The following is a 23,009-nucleotide window of genomic DNA, read 5'->3' on the forward strand; positions in this document are numbered from 1 at the left end:
TGAAAATATTTGGAGGGGTGAGAATTTTTAAATTTAATGAACAGATATTCATTGAAGATAAGAGAAAAAAGGGGAGTAATTCTGCGAAATAAACTATACCGAATCCCTCCTATTCTGTTCGGTGGCAATCAAATTATGAGCAGGATTATGAAATATAATAAAAAATTGACTATAATGTTATGAGTCTGACATTTGTCAATAATATTTATAATAAGCAATATCTGGCTCAATATCTATTTATAATAAGCAATATACTCAACTGCCAAGAGCTACGCAACAGATTTAAAGAGAAAAACATCATTAATATCAGCTAATTTTATCACTTGAGATAGCTTGGATGCTTATAGAAACAGGACGACCCTAACTCAGTCAAAATTTATGACTCTAACATTTAGTATGCTTACAAGTGTCAGGAGAGGTGGGTGGCCACCTACTAAATAACTTGGCAATGTTAAAAAATAAATAAAATAAATAAAAAACACCTTAGCTTGTTGGGTAACAGAAATTGTGGGGCGCTGGATAAGCAGCAGTAGCAGAGGCTGTATCGGATGGCTATGGCCTGATCTAGGCTGTAGTGCTAAAGAAGAAGATAAAACAGTTATATTCGGGAGTGAATCTTTTTTTCGCAGAAGTTTTTGTTTGCCAGAAGACAAAGTGGGAGTGATTACTTTGAGGCAAAGAATAGAAATATGGTTCTTTTCTAGCTGTGTGAAATTTTTCTCATCGAATTGTGCGAGGAGGACAGGCAGCCTGAAGAAGTGTTTATATGATGTGTTTGTTTTAATAATTTTACCGAATGTCTTCCGATAAGAAAAATAAATAACACCCACTTTCAGTTAAGACTTATCTAGGTTTTATGTGCTTTAGAATGGACAAACAACTTAAATATATTGAAAGTTATTTAACTTCATTAAAAGTCGCTAGATGGGTGAGATTTTTTTTTTTTCACTTCGAAGCACATTTTCAAAATTTAGCCAAGATAATACAGCGTTGAAGTAACTTTTTAAATATTAAATAATTTTTTGGAGTATTACAAATACCAAAAAAGTTTATTCCTAAAAATATTGTAAACACTAGCATTTTAATAAGCCTAAAAAAAAAAAAAAAAAAAAAAAAAAAAAAAAAAAAAAAAAAGTCGTTAAGCCGTTTGGTGGCATTGTTGCATGTAATCTTATCAGAATAAAATCTCGTTAAATTTCAATATGATAATACTTAATTTCATTTGCATCCCTTACTCTTAGAAAAAATGGAATCAGATGTGGAGGGGAAAATGTCTAAATTTTATTTACTTATCTGTTTCAGAAATTTCAACATATAGTGATATTCGCATACAGTTGAAAAATTGTATCGCAATAACGGTAAAATTCTTAAATTATTCTTAGTTATAAAACAAATTGAAGTGATATCCAGAAATAATCGTTAATTAAAATGAATTTTATAAATTAATGTTTGTGATTCTAACAAATTTTGTTTAAAATTGCTGTGTGAAAAATTTAAGCTCTTTATGAATTTCTTAGAATGAAGTGACGTTGTCCTGTAAAGCATGAAAGCAGACAGATTAACTCTAATCAATATATCTGGCATTCATTATGACGAAAGCTGCTGAATTCACAAAAAAATGATGTTGAGAAAAAAAAGGAGCTAAAATCCGAAAAAATAATAATTCTGAAATTTAAAACATTTTAAAAAGATCCAAGGGAGGTATTTATTAAGTGTTAAAAAAAGAAATGATTTTGTACGTGAACCGAGAAGAGGTTATCCACGTGCTGCGAATGTTCAGAATGCTTGGCAAATTCAGAGATCAGTACCAAGGCAATATATGTCAATTCACCAAATAAAAAACACTGTCGGTGACGCAGTATCTAAGGACATTATATTTAGATGCACTCGATAATGTAAATATATCATTTCGCGAAAAATTTGTCTCTAGCTACGTCTTAAACTACATCATAAGCTGGAAAGAATGAACTGAGGAAAAATAATCACATGTCGTATGGCAATAAATAGCTATTTGTTCTATTCGGTGATGAGAAAAAATGGAACTCAGATGGTCCTGACGCCTGGAACTCATATCAGCATGACCTTTGAAAAAAGCCTAGGATTTTCTTTAGAAGGCATCAAAAAAACAAATCTTTAATGGTTTAGGGAGCATTTACATGCAATGAACAGACATCTTAAGGGATAACAAACATTAGAAACGTATCAAGATACAACGAGGCAGCATGTATTCACTATTCCAAGACCTCCTGGGAGGAAGGGATTGTATTCTTTAACAAGACAATGCCTTTATACATTTTTCACGTTCTCTTAAATATTGGCTTTCTCAACAAAATGTTCACGTTCTTGATTAACATACCCTGAACCCAAATTTAAATCCAACTGAGAACATTCGGGGTGTTTTAATTAGCCAAGGTAAAAATATAGCACCCTTGAAGAACTCCAACAGTTTATTGAGAAAGCATGTTACGTTTCCTCCCAAAAAATACATAGGAAGCTAATTAATTCATTAAAAAAAAACATATCCAATGTTATTAAGATTAGTGGGGGATCAATATCTAAGTAAGATATATTTCAAGATCGCAAAATGGAGTCATTTTAGCTTGTATTTAAACTCTTGAAACGGCTTATTATTATTTTCAGCAGATAATTTATTTCCTGTGTTCATTAAGATTAAACGAAAACCTCTTTTGTTAACATTTTCTCTAATTACAATTGATCGTCCCTCATAATCGCTTCAAATTAATAAAGGACGTAATTGATTACTATTGAGACATTATGCTTTAAGGTAGTGGTATCAATTGTCTATTCATCATCTCCGAAAGTTTGTCAGATTTTTTTAAAATGTTTCTATTAAATAGTTTTCAGGCTAGGCAAATAATTGCTGGAGCTTAGTTAATCACTAATGCCATCTTTTGCTAAAATGACATTTTTTGATTTCCCCCATTGATACCAGATTTTCTCTCATGGGTACCAAGCATTGAACGCGTCTGAGAAAAATTTCAAGGACACAAGGATTCTTAAATGCTGGGTTAAACCAAAATGGCCTATGATTTGAAAAATAAATTAAAAGACAAGTGGAGGGAGGTAGAAAAGTACGGTTTGCTGCATTCTGCTGGTGGAACTGGCGATTTCACTAGCGCAAAGTTATAAAATGAGTAACAAAGCTTGCAAACTTATGGTATTAATGACTATGAAAGCTATCAATAAATGTTCCCTGCAGCATGTCAATCGAAATATTAATGCTGTTGTCTGTTGATTTTGTCCTCAGATTATGCAGTGTCGCTGTTGCAAAATGTGGTTATTTTGAAAACAGTTTATTTTGTTTTTTCTAGTATAGCAATGTTGTACCATATCCATGAAATCAAAGCTCATCATGTTTCAAGAAAATTTAAACACTTAAATACATGATGAAGGTAAGACCTGATCTGTTTTGTTCCTCTGTTGTTCGGTACAGAGTCTCCAGTCTCGTTAGTAAAAGACTGTTAGTAAGATATATGGAATGGCCCCTCAAAAAGTAAGAGAAAGAAGCCTGCTGCTTCCTAGGAATGCTAAGCAGGTGAATCCATTGTGGTCTATTTCCAAAATACCATGGATGACTTCAAAATGCATTTAAATTGATCTTTCTAATTGAGACGATTTCATAATAGGTTTGTGTCATGCCATGTGCCCATGCAAATTATCAGCAGAGCCAGTTTCAGACAATGTGTCAGCTATCTGATTACCATTCAGTACAACATAGGGGCCAGCCACATTGCTTAATGTTTTTTCTCTGTTAGTAGCACCATCGGTTGACAAATTTTGTTGCTACGTTTGATTGTTGGTGGAGAATAAATAAGGGAAAAGCAGATGACCTTTTTTTTTTTCATTATTATCAATTTTTAAAATCATTAGTTATCTTTAGGACTCCTTGTACAATAATTTTTACTCTAAAAACATTCCAATGTTTCTTTATATCCGTCATTGAACAGCCGACCCAATTTTGGGCTTACGACTAATAATGTTCAACTTCGTAGACTTGCAATTTTGAACCAACACCGAAGACTCCTGGATCAGTACCCCCAGAGATATTGATTTGTTATGGGAACATGGAGGACTATGCGGCTCGACAGATTTAACGTGTATCAGTCCCCATTTACGACACGGGGAGTCTTCGGCCGGAATGGGATCGAACCCACACTCTTGGGCATGGGCTCAGTGCCCTTCCCACCAGGCTATCTCGGTCCTCTTTTAATGTTGTTCAGAAATATTCACTATTGACGCAGAATATTTTTTTGCTGAAAAAGCATTAAGGTAAATGTATGAAAAATCTCTATTGATGGTTCATTCTTTCTTTCTCCATCTTGTTTTCATATTTTCTTGATTATAGTTATTGTCCGAAACGGCTGATCAAAACTTATTTCCTCTTTCTCATAGAGAGAATCATTTATTTTATTGCTTAGGAGCAATTTGAGAAAGTTTCGAAACTTCTCTTTTAAATTCGATTAAATTCATTTTTTAACTTCGAGGAGTGTAATTCTCTTCGACCTTTAAAGCTCTTTTCCACAAATTTACATACATTTCCTACTATTTTTTATCATTAAGATTTAAGAAAGGTATAAATTCGGCTGTTTTCTTATAAGCTTTGGTTAAATTCTGTTAATTTAAAAATATTGCATTTTTAATAAGTTTTAACTTCTGGTATTACCAGTTGTTCAGCAAAAGCGATTCGTATCTAAAATTGTCCACTCTATCAAAGTAAGAAGAAAAATTAGCATAATTTTAAAACATATTTTCAAACGCCATTAAAACTGCATAATTATCGTGTATTCGCAAAAAAATCGATTCAACTTTGAACCATAATTCCGTTACCTTAAACGGTGCAAATTTAGTAATAAGGTGTAAAATTGTACCTAGTTTTTGTTCAAGTTGAACCACAGTGATGTGCAATTCAGTTACAGAAAAATTATAACTTGGTTCAAATTAGGACCTTATTCAGAATGGAGCAAATATGAAAGATATAATGGTTCAACACACTCCAAAATTTCTAGAAGTGCTTAGTTTCAAAATATTATTTAACTTGACTTTCTGTTTGATCATTTGACTTGCCTACATAAATAGTTTAAATTTTAAAGGGATAAGTGTAGGTAAACTTGGAATAAAACATAACATAAAATTCAACATGCAGACATTAAAGAAAAAAAAAACTTTAAAATGCAATTAACTTATGACAAGACTTCTCATGAGTAAAAAGAGGGGAAATAATCCTGTTATAATTTTTCTGCACTTTGATGATTTAAAAACACTTTTTCAGCCTTTGAATATTCTCGATTTTTTTTCCAGGTTTACCTGAAATGACTTTTGTCTAAATTTTAAGTTTTGAAATAATAATTTAGACAAAACGGAATTTGCCATGAAAAATTTCTCTCGAGGTAATGTTCTCTTGTTAACCACAACGAAGTGAATGATTATCTGAATTTGAAAAATATTCGACTGAAAACATATAAAAAATGAACTTAAGAATACTAATTGTGTTAAACAAGAAGAAAAAATAAATAGGAAGTAATTTTACTTATTAACTACTCATTATGATAACCTTATATCATTGTAACAGTTTAAATTAAAAAAGGTTTTTATCTCTCTTCCATTAAGTTCTTTTATATATGTTTAAAATTTTTTACCTAATTGTGAAGATTTATATCTGGCAATATTTAATTTATTTTTCTCTTTTGTTATTTTGGACATTAACTCCAGCAAGAGTTATTGTCTGAAGCACATCTCGAGAGAGATGAACAAAGTTGCCTACAACAAGGGATTAATACTTCTCATTCATTCAAAAAAAAAAAAAAAAAACCATTTAAAATTGCATTATTTTTAAAAATTACGACTTGCTTTTGAAAAATTTCTGAGTTCAGGACTATCAATGTTCAACATCATAGCCTTATAACTTTAAACCTAATCCAGAAGACGAGGGGTCCAGTATTGGGAGAAATTCGTCTTCGTGCAAGACTTTCCGATGGAACTATCCCAAAATTGTGTTACATGGAGAGGAAAACCAAGAGAAGGTCGTTGCGAGTCGGGAGCAAAACTGGTATCAACCAGGCAACGGTGGGATTCGAACTTGGATCATCTCATTGAGGGGCAAATGCTCTATCCCCTGAACAACCACGGCTCACTGTAGAATGTTTGTAAATATTAATTCTTCCATTTGTTCTACACTGTAAAAAATTTCAGATCAAATTACTGTATTAAGAACTGGCACTTTTTACCGCAATATCCATTTTTTTCTGGACCATGTTACGGAACAAAAAACCTTATATACTCCAATTAAAAAATATTCTTATAATAATTACAGTATAATATATTTTACGATAAGATTGCCTTTATGGATGATGCACTCAAAAGACCGGTATTTTAAAACGTAATTTGATCTGGAATTCCTCACAAAGTTCACTTTTTCATTAGTAACAGGAACAATATCAATTTCATTTATAAAACAATTACATCATCGATGAATATATACGAGTATCTTCCAGGTATGCAGATTTACTAATATTTTGGAACATTTAATCTTAAAGAACAAAATATTAATAAAAAATTGCGAAAATTGCAGCCAATTTTTGCAATTTTTAAATTATATTTTGTTTAATAGGATAAAATATTGCAAAATACATAAAAAAAATTCTGTTGTTGATTTAATTGAAAAAGTGAAAAAAAAAAATTTCGTAATATTCGGGAAAAAGGCTTGTCATGTTTACATTTTGGGGAAAAAAACAAAATTAGAAATTGACTTCAAATCGGACTTCAAGTAAATACTCTTATAGATTTTCTGAATTTTCTACTAATTTAATTTAAATTCATTAATAATACTTCATGACATTTAATTTTAAAAAAGCAAAGCAATCTTTAAAATTATCAAAAACTCTAAACAATAATTGCAATTTGTCAATAATATTCTGTTTATTAAGATTAATAGCGTTGAAATATGTATTCTTACACAAATACGAAAAGTTATTTAAAAAACTCTTTTTGCTTTAATAGAAAAATTTATTTAAAAAAATTGTTAAAAAAAAAACGTAAAATTTTGTAAAACTTTTTTTCGGAGAAAAGAGCCTCTCTCATTTACAAATTAGAGGCAAAAAATTCAAAATATAAGATAATATGAGACTACAATCAAATTTTTCAAATTCATTTTCCAAATTATCGTCTCAATATAAATCAGTTAATTTATCATTTTTCTTCTTGTCATAACGAAAAACAAATTTGGGAGTAAAAATATTGAATAAAAAGCGCTATATCACGTTTGGTAAAATATAAAATATTCATGTAATTTCTTTTGTGATTGCGTTAGTGGTTCACTAATGAGTTAAAAAGAAAACTCTGCGTGTCTGCGTCGCATCATTTTTACCATCTCGCAATTTCATCTGCGTGAGAATGTTAGAATATCCGGTTAATAGCACCAAAAGTAATCCTTTTTTTTCTTCTTTATTTTTATTCATAAAGAAAACCGAAACACGATAAAGAGTTTAAATTTTAATCCCAAGTAATATATTTTCGTGTTCGAATGCACATTTAAACCCTTTCATTTTGAACACTTCATCCAACCTGAGAGGGTGGTGATAGTAAAAAAAATCCCTCTAATCCGATTTCTAACGCCATTATACCAAATTTAACCTAACGGAATATTCCAGGTTAGGTAATCTTTTCTGTAGGGTGGAGTACAGACTGGCTTTTTGAACATTCAGCGACATAAGGCTACCGGCGAAAAAGTCAGAACTTAGACAAGATCGTAAATTTGCGGCATTGACTTTTAAGCCGTTTTGTCTGCTGCTCCGAACGTTTTATTATTGGACGGGGTATAAATCACTACTCTCAATGCTAGTAGACATCTTCTTTAAAATGTATTGGAGAAGCTTTTATTGAAAGTTGGCTTCTTTTTCTTTTGTGTGTCCGCGAGCGTTGAAATTGGCGCTGTTTACGAAACTGTCTTATTGATGTAATCTCTTCATTTCGCATCAATAGAAATGGCTTTTTAAGTTGTTCTTCGCCAACTGGATTTTATTACAGTTTATTGACCGCCAAATTTAGATAGTGTTTGTGTTTTGCATTGCGTTGTGAAGCAAAAGATTTAAATTAATAGGAGGATTTGTCATATTTTGGTTTTATTGTATTATGTTTGAATGATTTGTCTTTTAAAAATACATTTCAATTTCTTTGTATGCAATTTAATTCGATGAATACTCATAGAGACGAATAAAAATAAAAGTTGCAACTTTGAATTAAAAAAAAAAGCAAAGTTGAATTAAAAAAAAGCAACAAATTCATTTTAAATTCATACAAACGTTGAAATTGGTTTGGTTTACCAACCATTTTCCAATTTGGCTTTGTGCTATAGAAACTGGCTTCTTAAATCCTCCTCACACAAGAAATATTTAACGAGAATGCCGAATGATAATATTAAATTATTAAAGAGTTATAAATTAACTATTTTAATTTAATGATATTTTTTTTGTTGTCTTTTTTCTAGATTTGAGATGGGATGACTAAACTTGAAGAAGACATTTCTATTATCTAAAGGCTTATCAAAGTGCCTGGTTGAGTATTACATAAAAACTAAAATATTTAAAAATAAAATTATACTTCACTATGATGCTTTATTTTTTATTATAAATTGATTCATAACATTAAGCATACTTTTTTAAGTTTCCCTTGATTTTAATTCGAAAGTATTATTTTATGTTATCAAAGTAATTGCTTAGATTAATAAGCATATAAAAACGGAACATTTCGTCAATACTGTTGTTTTTTTTAGGAATATCAAAGAATGTCTACCGTAAAAATTTCCTGATCAAATTAAGGTATAAAGTAACGGCTCTTTGGATTTATCATCCGTAAAATCAATTTTTTACCTCAAAATATACAGTAATTTTTGCATTGATTAAATGATTTTAGTGTAATTATTACTGCGAAAATTAAGCTATATCAGATGTTTTGTTCTTTAACACGTTCTGTAAAAACTGTAAAAATGGATTTTATGGAAAACGTATCGATAGTCTGAGTGCCGGTACTTTTTACCGTAATTTGCTAACGAATTTTTTACAGTTTTGTTTATTGGACCATCTGGAATAAGGGATTAAGAAATACAATGAAAAACAGATGAGACAAAACCTATCACTTACATTAATATAAATCTTTTTATTCAATTCATTACCAAGATTATTACTAAGTAAAATCCTTTGTCACTTTAATAAAGAAGGAAATTTAATACGATTTTGCTTGAAATTGGTTAAAGCTATGAAGCAATCATAACAACCCACAAACATACTTCTATGCTTGCGTGAGAAAATTGCGATTCCCCCTTCCCTGTTTTTTACTTAAACTCTGACTTTTACTATGAATGTTTTAAAGATGAAATCAAATTTAAAAAATTAACATCAATCTTTTCAACAAAAATCCGCTGCATGAAATTTTGAAATATTTTTCTTTCTTTAAAAAGAAAAAAAATTCTTTTCCCGAGCATTACTTTTATTTAAAAAATTTCTGAAAGCAATTTTTTTAAAAAATTTCTTATGTTACATTAAGTAATAAATTTACATCCTTTTTTAAAAAAAATATTAATATCAAGGGGGCTTAAGTGTCTTACATAACTATTGCTCGTACCCCTACCTCCCCCTTCTCAAGCAAAATAAGCAAATCATAAATCCTCAACCCTTTACATGGCTATGTAATATTCGAATAGCTCCCCAAGAATATTCGAAAAATGAAATAAAAATTTACAAATAAATTCTGAGGGAATATTAATAATTCAAGAATGGGGATAAATTTTCAATTAAGATCTAAAGATTAATACGACTCACACGAAATTTTTTATTCATAAGTAAAGATTTCATTTTTTATGTATTTTAAATTTTTTATTAAAATTCTTCATTTACTTTATGCACTGAAAATTTAAATAAAACGTTATCTAAACATACAAAAATTGAAAAAATTAATCACATTTAGTTAAATGTTACAACTTTCATTTAAAGTAATGTTTGTAGACTAAACCAAAAAAAAAAAAAAAAAAATATTTCAGTTTGATTATTTATCTATTAAATAGACTAATGGCTGTGTTATGATTTTCAGATACGTGCCTTTGATGATAGAAATACAACTGACGCACGCATGGAATTGAAAAACCAATTATACACTTGGACAATCAATTGGACTCAGTAAATATGGCTATATATGATCGCGCAGTTTTAAATTCAAAGGTTTATCAGTGTAATAATTATCAATATCAATTGTGCTATTGTTTTTACTTATGATAGTTTGATGATTTATGATAACTTGATTTTACTTATGTGATTACTTATGATGTTGATTTTACTTATGTATGATTATTTTACTTCTGATGTATTATTATTATATAATGTATTATTTTATTGTTATACGTCATGTTGGGTTAGCAACTAACTTCCCACCGTTTTGTAAAAAAAAGTGTGAGAGTATTAATTAATCTCCTCAAACTCAACTAAATGGATAGAATAAGTTGCGTATTTGAGGTTAAAATTTCCATTTTCAATATTGGCATACAAATCATGAGTGTTTTTTTTAGCTATCTCATCCTCTCTGGTAAAGGAAATAAAACTTAATGATTCTGTTCTTTTCTTCTTTTTTTTGTATTACATAGACACTTTTCAGGTGTTTTCTTTAAGGTGCTTTTTCCGGGGCTTTTTTTTTTTCCCTTGATTAACCATCTTCATGCACAGCACATAAGTTGCAAGCAGCTTTTGCGGAACCTTGATTAAGAATCACTATTCAGAACCTTAAGAAGAATTACTTAATTACTTAGTAGTAACTTATACTTATTACTTAATTACTTAGTTATTACTTCTTAGTAATTGACTAGTTCCTAGTAGTAATTCTTAGAATTATTCAGAACCATGAAAATCTTAAATAAACGAGGTGAAAATGCTCTTTTTTCTGAACTTATATTTTAACATTATATTTTAATGACCTGTATATTAAAATAAATTTACTCGGAAAAAAGGATCCATATTTTCAGGCAGCACAAAACAACCTCTTTCAAATAATTTAAAACAATATGCCAAAAATATTTGATGGCAAACAAACAAAAAAAAAGGTGTGAAATTAGTAGCTAACTCGATATAATCTCTGTCATTAAAGTGCAGTGTAGTTTAATATCCTATATCATGTAGTATTGTGTAATAGGTAATAACATATATTATTCCATAATACAAATTTTTATGTCTTATTTTGTCGGTTAATTTCCTACAATTCTTTATTTTATCATTATTAAATATTTTCATGCTTTGTATAGTATATATTAGGATTATTCCAATACTTGAAGAAACCCTTAGTAATTGCTTATGACATTACATTATTTCTAAAAATCTGTATATATAAAAATCTGTATATATAAAAAATATCAATTCAACAAAATACAATTTGGAAACAAAACAATTGCAACTTATTCATAAAATTGTAAATGGCTTATAAGAATTCCATTATTTAAATGTTTATTCCTATTTTAAGTTTGGCAAATGAGAAAAAAATATTTTTTTAATGTTTGCATACATTGATTGCTTCAATAAAGTAATATTTACTAAATGATGCTCTACCCTTGACATAAATTCATCAAAAAGAAAGATTGTGGATACAATATCTTACTTTATTTTATTTTTATTCTAAGGATTTCCCTTTATAAATTATTTGCTCTAATTCTCCTATTTATTCTTAATTCTCCTAATGGGTGAGTTTCCGTTTCCTGGAAATTGTATTTGAATGTAGATATGTCCTTTTCATTTAAAAATCCTGAATGTAAATAATCTAAACGTGATCGACATACATTTAGATTTGTTTTTTATGATTTTTAAATTGTTAAAATTAATAAAAGTTGACGAGTTGAAAAATAAGACAAAAACTATATTTTAATCTTCTTGGATTTCTCTGTTTATTATTCTATGCGTGTAATAATACATAGTAATACATAGAAGTAATAAATTTTTTATGTATTAAATTCACAAATTGTTTATCCGTAATTCTAGAAAATTTTTCTAAAAATTCATTCTTTCATTTCATATATTATTTACTTAAATAGACACGTGGACAGATTTTAGCGATATACAGTTTATTATTCTGTTTCGATTCTTGATTTTAAAATTTAAACTAGGAAAAAGTTGAAAAAATTCGAGAATTAATTTTCTGATTTGTATTGTATTTCAAGTGACAACTCTTAAATTATGATTCTGATATGACACTCTTTTGTTTGAATAAAATAACCGTTAAGAAAATGAAAGATTTTATTCTTATTCTGTATTTGTCATTTAAAAAATTATCTCGTCAACGATACTCAGAGGGAGATTTGTCACATTTTTTTTATTTAAATATAAATTAAATAAACGTTGGAAAATCCTTAGATTAAAATTCATGATCAGCATCATATTTTCATAGAAAACAATGATATACAGATTATTAGTCTGCTACTACATTAATTAAGAGTCAAATCTGAATTTTATTTTCATTAAGTTTGTCTCTAAGTATGCGAGGATTACAATTTTACAAAGTTTCTGTTACAAATTAAATAATCGTAGGACACTGCAAAAATAAAATTCTTAATCTGTCTTGTTTTTTAAAAAAAAATGTGAAAACCATTCACAGATTATGATTTTCGCAATTTTTATGTTAAAATATAAATTTGATAAGCATCGAAAAGTAATTCCGCAACTATATGAAATCCAAAGCAAGGATACGTAAATCATGATTTTTTGCAAATTTCTGCGTTAAATTTCATAAAAATTATTGTTACATCTTTTTTTCTTCTTCTTTTTTTAAATAAATAAAAAATAAATAAATAAGTGACATAAAAGGGAAAAATTAAAATTCTTATTATGTATTTTTTTTAAAAAAAAGGATTCATGTTTAGGTTATACATGATAGTATTTGTGTGTTTTTCTTAATAGAAAAATTACTTCATAATTAATACTAACCGATACCCAAATCTGAGTTTACCTTAAGTTATTTAAAATTAATGGAATTTTGAAAATTTATATTATATATTATGAAATTAAATAGAAATTACATAAGATTGCAAATATGGTTTGTAAATGTCCCTTGCTATTGCTGTTAAATTTTTTTTTAATAAACTATTATTTCAGACTGGCCCAAATTTAGTTATGATTTGTCACAAATAACGATTTATTAAAAATATTCAAATTCAACATGCGCGAAAGAAAAATCGAAGATTTAAACTTTCTGGCTTCCGTTTTATGTTAAAAAAAACTATTTATAATAAAATTAAACAAATCTTAGATCTTGAGTCCAACGCAAATTGCTATTTAGTTAAAAATTAACAAGCTTCTTAAACTGAAGACGGAAAAGTCACAATTTATTAAGTTTGTTGACTAAACATATAATGACCTTGAACTCCTTAAGTTATTTTGAAAATTTTATCGAATACACTATTATTTCGATAAATAATGCCTAAAAAATATAAAATTAAAACAACTAAATAAAGAAATTATTGATTTTATTTATGAATAAAAAAAAATAATTTCTGTATAAAAAAACTAAGTTTCCTTATCTAGTTAATTTCGCAAAACAATGACATTAGGAAAAAAATCATAATCACTAAAGACACTAACTGTTGACAAATTTAAATGCTTGCTTAGGGGGTATGTGCGGGGAGGGAGCAGGGAACAGCCAGAAGATAAGGTGCAGTAATTTCATGTCCAACGACGTCATCAACAATATAGCTGTAATAAAACTGACACCACTAAACCCATAAACAGAGGGCAGCTTGTTTATGACTTTTTTCCCACCCCCTCTTCCCCGATCCTCCTCCTTTTTTTACGCAATTCAGTGATGAAAAGAAATTGTAAAAACGAACACGTGATTGCTTTGAGGGTAAAACGTCTTGGATTGAGGTAGAAAGAAAGAAATCTTAGAATTTTTATAAAATTTTTTTTTTTTAAATGTTTTCTTGTGTTAAAAGATGGTTTGCGTTTATTTGAAATTAAGTTGTGTTACTGTCGATCGAATATTGTGGATTATTACTAAAGGAATACAATCAATACAAAAGGGTATGTTATCATTTACTGTTTTTTTTTTGAAAATTAATAAAATAATTTTATTGAATTTTTTTTCAAATTGTCAAACTATCAAGCAAAATTTCTGAAATATATTTATTAAAAAATATAGCAAATGACTCCCCCCCCCCTAAAAAAATGCTGCAATTCATTTTGTGTGCTTTTTACTTGTCAAAAGATGATAAAAACTAAATAAATATCTTGAAATATCATTGAATATTTTATTTGTTATTCTTCAAACATTCTTTTCAATTGTGAACTATTTCTAAGCAATCAACACATGAAGGGTACGTTATAATTTTTAAAATTTCCATCGATTCATAAAAGCTTTAAGGCAAAGAATTTTATTTGATACCTAAAAATATATCCAGTTTCGCTTAATATCTTTTTCTGTATACAAAAATATTTGTTACTTTTGCTTGTTTAAACTGTTAAAATACAATAAAAGTAAACTAATTAAGGAGACTCTTGTGAATATCAAATCTGTAAACACTGTTGCAACGACAGGTATGATGTCATAATAAAGAGTGAGAGTATATTGTATAATTTAAAAATATTCGATCAATTCATAAAAACTTTATAGAAAATAATTTTATTTGTTTTTAAAAAAAACAGTTAAGTATATTTAAAAAATATTTTTTGTACCAAAATTGCATACAAAAATATTTGTTGCAACTAGTTTTTTTAATAATTTTTAAAACGAAAATTCATACCATGGTAAACAAATTAAAAATTGTAATTAAAGTGTGTGAACGTTTCATTTTCTTTTTTGCAATTTTAAAATTATTGATTGAAGAAATTTTGTAGAAGAGATAACATTTCAAAATTTTTTCTCACATTTTTGCAATTTCAAGTATATTTGATACGATTTACTTAATTTTGTATAAGGTACTGTATTTGCAGTACTCTAAAGTATTGATATTTTAGATCCAACATATTGCAAATGTTTAGCTAAAAATAAAAATTCTTTGAAAATGTCAAAGAAAAATATTGTGAACTATGTATTGTAGAAGTAAAATACATATAATTATTTGTTTTGATATTATCATGCTATCTAAACGATAAATATAATTGAAAATCTTCTGAATACTTTTTTGTTACTCAGGGAAATTGAAAATTTTATTTTACATGTATGTCTTAGTGTATCAATTTTTTATATTAAAAATGTATCTCTTTGTAGACGTAAATTATTAATATTATAAATTATCGATTGTTGTTCGGAAACTTCTCCTTTACAGCTGAAAATGTATCAATTGAAAATATGAAAGAACTCTTAAATTTGGAATCATCATTTTGAAAGCGTTAGAATGAGTGATGTCGGTGATTTTGAAAAGTTTAAAAATGTTAATAAGCTAATATAGATATAAATATTTCGAATTCATATTTTATCTGAAAATATAAATATTTTTCAATATGTTCAAAATTTTTTATTACGTTATTGCCTAAAATTGGACGCTTAATATTTTTATATCATTTTTACCTGTATCATATTTTAACCTGGATCTTATTGTTTCATATTAGAAAAAACATGTTTATTTTTAATAATTGTGTCAGTTATGACAAAAAATTTTAATTTGTTTTTTGAGTTTTCATACAATTGTTAACATTGTAAAAAATTTATACAAAAATTTCCATATCATTGTTACAAAAAGCATCAGTCACAAAGGATCTTGAATAAGTTTTTACCCATATTTCATTATTTAATTTACTAAAGAAATAATGAATAATACTTCAAAACGTTAATTTAGGTGGATTTAAAATAAAGTAACAAGATTAAGAATTACGACTTATCTTTCTTATCGTTGTCTACCTATTATTTAGATATTTCTTTTGTTCATTTTGATATTCTTTATATTTTAAGAGGTTGTAATGAGAAATAATTATATTTGATTTAAATAATTTAACAGCACATAATATTTACTGTTTAACTTGCGAAATATTTTGCTTATTTAAATGACATCTCATGTTATGTATGCGTGCTAATTTTTGCAATATATGTAATTTAGATAACTTAATAGATAAATCAACACATAGTTTTAAACCAAGTTATTTTAATGACCATAAAAAGTTTTTGATTATTACATGATTTCCAATTTCTTATATTCAGAAAAAAATTAAGCAGAAGATTTTATATTCAGAAAAAATTATTTAAACTAAAATTTATCAATTATACATTTTAATTTATTCATACTTTTTAAATCAAAATTCACTCACCTTTAAAAACTCACAGTAAAAAATGCCTATTTTGGATATTTTGATTTTGTAAGCTGAAGACTATTTGTGGAAGTAAATAAAAAATTCTTTAATTTATGAAAGTAAAATTAGAATTTTTGATGAAGTTAGTAAATAATATAATAGTCAATAAATAAGATGAAGTCAATAAATAATAATAAAGATCTTACGAGGCGAATGAAAAATTTAACTGTTATTAAAAAAGCTACCTACCTGTAAATAATACCAAGAGCAGTTTTATATGAAATAATTTGTTTGGAAAAATTTTACATCATTTTATTGGCCAAATCCCTTCACTTTTATTTTGAATTCCTTTTACCTTTTTATGTTGGCCTAGTTGTCTTATTTTTTTTAAATTTAAATTTAATAACGTGCATAATCATTGATATATTTTATTTATATCAAAAAAGCAATTTTGGTACTTTTTATGGATTCAGATTAATAATTTTTGAGGTGAAATTTTTTCTCTTCGAGAATAACTGTTATAATTTTTATAACTGTATATCGCATGTGCTATTTCATTTCTTATGTTTTATACATGCATTATTGTGTTACGTCGTAAATAATTTTCGGTATTTCGTGTAACCGTTTTCGGAATTGAGGAAATTTTTTTTTAACTATTGACTTATATCTACAGTCTAAATAAGCTTTCTCGAAAATAATAGTAAAAATCAGAAAATAATTGAAATATTTATTAAAAAAAGAACACGCGAAATATTTACAGTTTAACCTGTAATGTAATTTAATATTTTTATTTATTCTAACGAAATTGAATATTTTTAAAATTATTAATTAATGCAAAAATTTTATATTTAAGTTAATTAAAAAGAACTTTTAATTTTTTATATATTGTTAACAGAAAATATAATTATGTAGCATATAAAAGTATTGCTATAAATATTGTCTCTATTAACAGTTATCTCCAACGAGGTTAATCTTTTGATTAATTAAAAATAGCAACAAAATTAATAAAGGAATAGGAAAAGGAAAGTTAAATACAATATTGAAAAAAAAAAAACACTAGTTAAAAAAGTATTAATCGTATGTTATTTAATGACTATACAATAAATGAAATTTATCTAAATCTAGAATAATTTAGATAACACAAGGGTTCTAACTGTTACGCCCAACTATATGAAGTTTAACAAAGTTCTTTTTCGTTTATTCTGAATTAATTTTTCGAAAAAAATATCTAATTTCATTTAAATAAATATTTTATTTCTAATTCTCGGTGCATTTTCTTATGTATACTTTCAATGCTCAACCATAAATAAAATTATAATCAGTTAATTATTCTGTCTTGTATAAATTAATATAATATTCCATTCAAGATTTATATTTTGTTGTATTCAGTTAATTTTTAATATAAATATAAAAAGAGTAGTGTTTTGGATTTGGGGTAGAATTATTGTTGCTGAAAATAGTATAAAATACTTAAAACAAACCATTTTATAACAATCAAACCAATGAATGTATCTTTATGATTAAAGAAATTAAACATTGCAATATTAGTTACATCAATAAAATTATCAAGTCAATTAGAATGAAACTAACATGTCATGAAATCATTATGCTATTTAAATGAGGGAATACTCTTTTTTTTTTCAGTTTTAATTCGTAATTCTAATATTATTTTCAATTGCATGTTTTTTACAAAAATATTTTTTACTTTTCAGTTATTCAAAATACTTACTTATTGCGGAGGTACATAACAAAAATATAGTTCTAAAAAAATCCAAACCCAGTGGGATTACTTTAAATAATGATAGAAAAATCTTGACACAGTATTTTTATATTTGGCATATTTATTGTATACTATTAATATTGTTACTCAAAAAAAATTTTTTTTGTTTTTGTTTTTTGTTTGTTTTTGTAGGTGAGAATTCAAATAATAAACCATATTGACTCAAATGAACGATATTAATCTTTGCTTTACCACACTGCATAAATATTTCATATGAATCATGGATTTGCAAACAAAAGCCCGAAAAAAAGCACCTCATTAACTATTATATAACGATTCAATTCGGGCCTCAAAATTCAGATTTAATTAAATTAAATAATTATTTGAACATAATTAGATATTTTTTTGAAATTTAATTGATGTACAATGTTTAAAATTTCATGTATTCTGAAAGAAACTTTTTTAATTTTTTATCCAATAATTAATATGCAAAAATATTGTTATGAATAATGTACGAATTAATAATAGTCTGTCAGGGGCTTAATCCTTTCATAAGTTAAAAACATTAACAAAAATTATAAAGCATTTAAATTGAATAAAACTAAAAAAAAATTTAGTTAATTTTTTCGTCAATAAAAAAATTCAGGAAAAAGTTAATTAAAAAATTAATAAAAAATTAGTGGGTGAAATATTTCTTTGTTTTGTTAAATACATTAATAAAAATTATAGAGCATTTAAATTTAATACAACTAAAAAAAATACTAGTAATTGTTTTTGCATATTTGTTACATCACAATACAACATGAGTAATTATTGAAATTAAGAAAAATTTTAGAACTACTTAAACGTTCTAATCATTTTGTTCAGTAGTATGAATTGGAAAAAGTTCCTTTCTGTAAATTTTAATTCATATTAAGTTATTAAATTACATTAAGTTATTTTTTGAACTAATTTTATTCGAATAAGCATCAAATTACAGGAAATTTGGTGTCCACGGCCCGAATTGAAATGTTTTTAGATTCATCTAATTAACTACGACATGCTTTTTTCCTTGTGCTTTATAAATGTGCTTCTTCTTTCCGGTATTTCCTTTTCAGTCCACCTATTAATTTTTACTAAGAAAAAAAAGAGAAAAAGGAATGTACTTGAAAAAAAATATATGTGAACATGTTCTATCAAGTATAAAATCCATATGGTGCTTTATTTTTCACGAAAAACCTGCTCAGTATTTTTGCATGAACTAGTTCTGTCATATTTATCACATATACTGTTTCTGACATAAACCATTTCCCAAATGTCATAGAAAAAATAACATCTGTTTCTAAAAAAAAGAAATGATTCTTTGATCTCTGGCATACGCATCTCCCTTAGTTTGAGCACCACTGTGAAGCGTATCCGAGCGTGGGTGGGGGATAAAAAATAAAATAAGAATGGGAAGAAAAAGAAGAAAAAAAACAGTAAGAAATAACATTCCACTCGCGTTATTGGATTCGAGTCTAATCCAATTCGATTATCCTGCAAAAGAAAATGGAATGCTACGGAAGTGTCCCCCTTCACCTAATGGTGTCTGCCACCTGTGCCTTTCTCCAAAGTCATTTTGAAATCGAAACGGGAGTGAGGGCAGCCAGTTCGATACCTAATAACGGCCAAAAGATTATCGATCCTTTCTTCGAAACGATCTTCAGATGGGGCTAAAGAAACTGTATTAGATAGCCTCTTGGGGGATGGAAAGAAATAGAGAACTTGCCAATATCTAAAAATCACAAATCCGTGCTAAAAAGAAGAAAATAGGAAAACCTTTGTAAAGCAAGAATAATGTTTTTTATTTAACATATTTTATTTAATCCTTATATTGCCTTTATAAGTAAGTGAGTAATTTGAACTTTACTCTAAGGAAAATAAATTCAACTTAGAACCAAATTAGGGTGAAAATTTGTGGTAATTTCAACTAAGTGTAAAACTAAATCGTATTTCCGTTCGAGTTGAATCATGGTAACATGCGATAAGATTTTATTAAGAAGTACAATAATATGGTCCAACTTATATCCTTATTTACTAAACTTAAAATGTTGTAACAAATTAGAGAGTTATTATAGTTTAATACTCCATGCTTTATCTAACAGTGTATATTATCAAAATAGACGTGATGGCTCAGTGGTAAGGTACAGGGAGGCCGGAGGTTCAAATTCCAGTGGTGGCTTGAAACCTATTCAGCTTATATTCGATGGGTACTAGCTGGTCTGTGAAGTAAAAGTGGTTTGGGATCAGTACCGAACATTCTACATGAAATTATAGAACCTAAACCTCTATAAGCCCCTGACCTACAACAGGATGTTGCGGCAACGCTTTACTTTATATTAATAAACCTTTTATTTTAACGAATATTTTACAGTATTACAGTGAAGTAAACTTTGATGTATTGGTTTCTTTTCAAGTTGAATCACAGGATCTTCTAATAAGATTTAAGATGTACAATAATACGATCTGATTTAACTTAGAACTTTATTAAAGATATAGCAAAATCGGTTAATATTATGGTTTAAAACGCCTCACATTACATAACTGTGTATTAAACAAAACTTGTTGCTAAAATTTAATACGATTTTAAATGGACCATAAGAAAAAGTGTTTTCTTTCATATTTTCTTAAGCAAAATTATTTAGTATTTTCAATATAGCATTTATAAGGAACGCATATTAGTGGTTCTATACACCAATACCCTAGTTTTTAAATCATAACCTTGTTTTGAATGAAAGAAAAAGAACTATACTTTCCTTATGTAAAGAACTCCCCTAGTCATTCGTCTGGAGTAGTGGTGGTGACTATGTTTACGAGGTTTAACTATTACAAGTAGGGGTGTTGAGTCATTATTAAAGACATGTTTTGGATTGGGTGGGCGAGAGAAAATGAATTAGATGAGAAAGAAGCTCCCCTTTTTGAAATGCGATATTTCTTGTTCCCATAGCTGCATGCGATCTTAGACCTTGTAGAAAAGGGAGTTCTTTCTGTTAAACTATATTCTTGAAAATAAATTGTCCAATTCATAATTTACAGCGTTTATAATTATTTTCTGGCGTACATACATACAGAAACAACACGTGCATTTTCAAGTTGAAAAAAAAAAAAAAAAAACAGCAACGCGTTTTAAGTTGCTAGAAAATGGCAATATATGGCAAAAATGATTAGGTAAAGCAAAAATGTCTCTACGTTTTTGATTTCCTATTCGATAAAAGAGCATGAACTATTTATAATGTATTCTAGTAAAAATATAATCAATTTCTTAGTCAAAAAGTCAAAACCATAAATTTTTCATTTGCTATTGCTATGCAATGGGACTTCATAAGGACGCAGTTGATGGGCACAGAAGCTTCAGGTTGACAACTGCAGAACCTTTTTAAGGTTACAAGCAAATCTCTTTAAAGTGAAGCGCTTCTCTGTCGAGCAGATGATGATGATGAAGTTTATAAAAGGCGTCTAAAATCTTTCAACATTAAAAAACTTAAGTCTTTTCTCAATTTAAAGCTTTGAAAATTTTAGAAGTAAATACAAAAGTTTGTAGATGTTCAAAAGTGAATCTACAGTACTGAATAATCATTTATGACATTCATGATATGATCAGCAGGATGAAGTTTAATTTGAAATATAATTTTGTTTGAAACAATAATAAATCACTAAGTTTCTACTTTCAAAAGCAAATCACCGTTTTCTTCTTTGTAAGCTTTTTTATTATAATTCTTCAAAAACAGCACAAGAATTAAAGCATGGTCACGATGGACGCAATTTGATAACCTCTTATTATTACGCATTTAAAATAAAAAACAAAATTCGAAAAATCCAGAAGTTCCTTTTATGTAAACAGATAATAAATCACGTTTTTAATACAACTATAACATTCACGTTAATATTGTGATGGTTGCAAGTCTTAAAGTATCTCACTTTTCGAATCAAATAGATGAAAGTTCGTAAATATTCAGAAATCTTCTTACATAGCATCAATGTTAGCATACACTAAAGCATTCCACAAGATGAAAGTACTTTTCTTTCTCAAAAAATAGATGATCATAGAAGCTAATCAAATTTTGGGACAAAATAATACCACATTGACCAATTATCAGGTACACTGATGACTCTGAGTAATAAGAATCACACAGGCATTGATGACAAAAAGGCCAGAGGAACGTTCAAGTAGTTTGCTGAGTTTCAGAGTGATGTTCTGCAACAGAGTATTTTTCTATTAAAAATGAATTAAAAGGTTACAAAGCAGCGTGTTTCAGATGAATCAATGAAGTGTTTAGCAATCTGTGTTGAAAAAATGCATAGAAGCAATTGCAAAATATAGTTTTCAAAATATGATAAGCGTTTTCAAAATTTACAAAAATTTGCTCATATTGGCAACTTTTATGCTTAATACTTTCACATATTTAAACTATTTCTCCGTTTTTAAGTCAAGACAATTGTTTTTTAGCAAGATATATATACATACATATATAGTAAATAATTAAAGTTTTACTTCCATTTTTTTTAAAAACTTTTTTCCGCAGATCATATGAACTTTTAAAGGCAGCCTTGTTGATTTAATAGCCAAACGGTGAAGCATTTGTTACAAGAAAGTAAGTGCCTGTACATCTGATTGTGGAAACGATTCTAGCAATTTTCCAGTCATTTTGTCTAAACACCTCCTATTTATTTGAATCACGCTGTATGAGATAGATCGTTAAGAACAATTTATAAAGCTTTTAATAAATTTCTAAGATTTGAGCAATAAAAGCTTTTTCAAACAAATCTTTTAATTTCTTGCAAAAAATTAAAAAAATCAATAAATAAATAATCTAACAAAAGTATACTATAGAATCGTTTATCCTTTTCTGCTTTTACATCAAAAATACAACATTCCCGTAAAAGATAAAATATTTTTGAGATATTTTCTCTGAAATATTGCAATTTAGTTACTGATGTAATTTTTTATAAATATTGTAAATAAATTATGGAAAGTTACATTTTTCAAATTTAATATTTCCAATTTATTA

General features: G+C 27.4%; 1 protein-coding gene and 1 long non-coding RNA gene across 7 annotated transcripts in view; one reads left to right on the top strand and one right to left on the bottom strand.

The window, feature by feature from the left end:
* LOC107450669 (homeotic protein antennapedia-like) overlaps positions 1-23,009 on the bottom strand; it is a 240,182-nt gene that overhangs the window by 130,274 nt on the left and 86,899 nt on the right. For 2 of the 4 annotated variants that reach the window (XM_071183843.2, XM_087152612.1), the window contains one exon: positions 21,919-22,195. The exons of the other annotated variants lie outside the window; for them this stretch is intronic. The gene's annotated coding sequence lies outside the window, so the exon portion shown is untranslated. The remainder of the gene's footprint in view (positions 1-21,918; positions 22,196-23,009) is intronic. 4 annotated transcript variants of the gene reach the window in all.
* LOC107450670 (uncharacterized) overlaps positions 1-23,009 on the top strand; it is a 169,860-nt gene that overhangs the window by 79,695 nt on the left and 67,156 nt on the right. For all 3 annotated transcript variants that reach the window (XR_015429618.1, XR_015429619.1, XR_015429620.1), the window contains 2 exons: positions 8,504-8,570; positions 10,102-14,060. This is a non-coding gene — a long non-coding RNA (uncharacterized LOC107450670). The remainder of the gene's footprint in view (positions 1-8,503; positions 8,571-10,101; positions 14,061-23,009) is intronic.

Source organism: Parasteatoda tepidariorum, chromosome 10, assembly GCF_982258835.1.
Source record: "Parasteatoda tepidariorum strain Cologne lab strain chromosome 10, Ptep-v5.0, whole genome shotgun sequence".
Classification (NCBI taxonomy): domain Eukaryota; kingdom Metazoa; phylum Arthropoda; class Arachnida; order Araneae; family Theridiidae; genus Parasteatoda; species Parasteatoda tepidariorum.